This window comes from Papio anubis, chromosome 4, assembly GCF_008728515.1.
Source record: "Papio anubis isolate 15944 chromosome 4, Panubis1.0, whole genome shotgun sequence".
NCBI lineage: Eukaryota > Metazoa > Chordata > Mammalia > Primates > Cercopithecidae > Papio > Papio anubis.
In genome coordinates this window covers 96,592,687-96,595,804 of record NC_044979.1, presented here as the reverse complement: position 1 = coordinate 96,595,804, position 3,118 = coordinate 96,592,687, and the positions used below count along the sequence as shown (strand labels likewise).

General features: G+C 43.5%; 1 long non-coding RNA gene across 1 annotated transcript; it reads left to right on the top strand.

The window, feature by feature from the left end:
* The first annotated feature begins 226 nt into the window (after positions 1 to 226).
* On the top strand, positions 227 to 2,079 carry LOC103882951. The gene is made up of 2 exons (XR_644950.3): positions 227 to 1,734; positions 1,848 to 2,079. It is a non-coding gene; the product is annotated as an uncharacterized LOC103882951 (long non-coding RNA).
* The last annotated feature ends 1,039 nt before the right edge of the window (positions 2,080 to 3,118 follow it).

Below are 3,118 nucleotides of genomic sequence, written 5' to 3'. Positions count from 1 at the left end.
ACCCCACTTTATATTTAACTGAAGTTTTCCGTTGTTTTTGCTTTTGTTTTTGTTTTTGATACGACCGGGTTTTGCTCTGTCACCCGGGCTGGATTCAGTGCACAGGATCATGGCTCACTGCAGACTTGACCTCCCGTGCTCAAGTGATTCTCCCAGCTCAGCCTCCTGAATAGCTGGGACTGCAGATGTTTGCCACCACACCTAATATTTTTCTTGTCTTTCCTTTTATGGAGAGATAGGGGTCTCCCTATGTTTCCCAGGCTGGTCTCAAACTCCCGGGCTAAAGCCATCTTCCCACCTATAATTTTAACTGAAAACAATCATCTGGGAAGCAACCAGGGTATCCAGAGCACAGCCAGGGGACTGATTTCAAGCAAGAGGTATGTCCATAAATGTGGCCAAGATATTTATTCTCCAACTTTCACCTGCCATAGTTGAGGGCTACTCACAGGGGCATTAATCCCCTGGTACTTCAGGCGTGGGTGGAGGTCCACTGGTGGAGACACTTGCTGTAGGATGCTTGAGATGAGTGCCAAGAGGCTATGAACAGGGCTTTGAAAGCATCTGCTCCATCTGCTTTTTCTCTAGAATGACTAGAACAGTCTCCAAGCCCACATCTGTCCATGAACGTATAGAAGAGGGACATATTTCCAGCTTAGTAGTGTATAGTTGATACACGCTACCCGGTACCATGAGAGTATATAATACTAGCATAAACATCCTGCAATATGTCAAGATACGGAGAGGCAGCTGTTTGTCCCTCTTTTGAAGGATTCAGGCAATCTTGGTTGACCTCTATTATAGAACTGGCATATATTAGCTGAAATAATACTTTAACAGTTTTTTAGTACCCAACTATATGTTCTGTTATAAGGAATAGCAAATGTTTAATCATAAATATTTTAATGGCTTCAGGGATTCATGGTATTCAATGACCGTGTTAAATGATAATAATCACATCTGGTTTATTACTATAGTAATTCAGCAGCTTCTCTTCAGCAGTTATTTTTTATTATATGTGCTGTGCTACTGTCATGGTCATTTATAGCAGTAATATTTTAAAGTGGCTCATTTGTTTGTTTAAGGACAGTTTCACAATATATTTCTGTATTAATATACATTTTGTACTATTATTTCCAAGCTGCCACTGGAAAATTGATCCTAGCCTGTTAGGACTGGAGAGGCAGGAAGATACGCGAAATGTCCAAACAGAGATAGAGTGGGGGACCAGATGGGGCTGTCCCAGCACCCACTGGGGTTATGACAACTGCTGCTGGGCTTTATTCATAAGAGAGGAAGTGCATAAGAAAGAGTTAACAAATAATAGATGTAAAGAGAACACAGATTTGGAGAGGCATGTCAAGTGAAATCCCATCCCGCAGGCAAAGGGTGTCGGGAGGACCCAAAGACACGTGGTTAGCAGGGCCCAGGTAGTCGGCAGGCCTCGGCAGGCATCTTGGTTTCAGTAACGAAATGATAGTGAGGAAGCAGGAATGAAAAAATGGGAACTTGCAAGAGTGAAGCAAGGGCAGCCCAAGGTCACTCGCTGGGTGGCTTAGACGCTGACATCAATTTCAAGTCTGCTCCAAGCGGGCAGCAGGAGTGAATCGCCGAAGCGTGGACGGGCAGCGACCCCTCCTCGGCCTTTCATTCCAACGGTTCAAAGCAGCAGGTGCTACCCAGGCCTTGTGTGTGATGCCTGCTGCGCTTCTGCCTCTTCTGGCACATCACAAGGTGTTGCTTGGGGAGGGGTAAACATTACCCTGAAATTCTATATTGCTCCTTAGTGGGGAGGGGTCCTTGATAACCCAGGCGAGTTAATTTTTTGTGACATTCTCCTGAACCAGGTTGCGGAAACGCAGAGGAGCCCGAAGAAAACTGCCAGGCTCCTGCTCAGCTTCCTCTTGGCTGGATCCTGATTGGGTGGGTGACAGAGGGTAAATGGCTTTTACGGCTGTGAATGATGTATGGCCGTAAAATGGTCTGTAACCAGAAGTGCCAACTGACATGCCTGCTGATTTAACGGATACCCCGGGTTATGTTTGCAGAGACGCTTAAATAAACACGTGCTAGGTTTGAGGCCGTTTACCAAGCAATCATTTCTCTCGCTCTTCCTTTCCATTTTATTTTACTTCATCATAAAAATGAGGATAGTAAAGTGATGATTCCCTTTTTTATAATAATGAAGATTTACTCATTGCAGTGGCAGTTCCTCTTTCTTCCTTCCTTCCTTACTGCTGTGTCTGGCTTTTTTTGCTCTTTCCACCTGCAGGGGTAGCTGTGATGGACTTGGGGAAGCCCAGGTAGGGTTGGTCAGCAGAGCCACTTGAATGAGCTGCCCTTTAAGAGTGGAAGAGATGTTGTCCAGTTGCGTTTGTATTTGGCGAATTAGGAAAATAAAGCCCCGAGATCACGGTTAGACCAATGAATGAAACGGAAGGATTTCTGTTCGGCTACAAATCAGCAAAGGCAAGGAAGACAACCCTTCTTATGATGGTCCTCTCACTGGGAAATATTCCATGCGTTCTTCAGCTCTGTAAACACGGGCTTCTCTGATCCATCTGCTACCCCCCACAGCACTGATAATTAATGCAAAGTTCAATTTGGGTTTGGGAGCCTAATCTAGATGATTTTCATGTGGCTACTGAATGGTCATTAGAGGGACGTAAATTACTGAATGTAGAAGTTTTCTCAAATAAATTGATCAGAAATCCATAGGACATCAATAGAGTAATTCCTGGCTATCTCTGCAGAAAATATCACATAAGATCCATTTGACTTTATATTCCAAGCTGAGTCAGGAATGACAAACTAATTTCCAGTTTTTTCCCACTGGATCTCAACTGGGCCTCATAATCTCTTTCACTACCCATTGCTGCAAGCTGGCACTCAAGGCAATTTACCACTCCTGTGCTCGAACTTTCAGCTCTTTATTTTCTAAGCAAAGAAACTTACTGAACTTTTTTCCTTTTTCTATTGCTTGAATGTTATTTTAAAAACTAAATTACTTGTTTTTGTGAACCCATCTAATTCTGATGCCTTTTTCAATGGTAAATCTTTAATCAATGTTCTTCTATAGTAATTGGCCCACTCGAGTTTTCATTTCTTCTGGGATCAA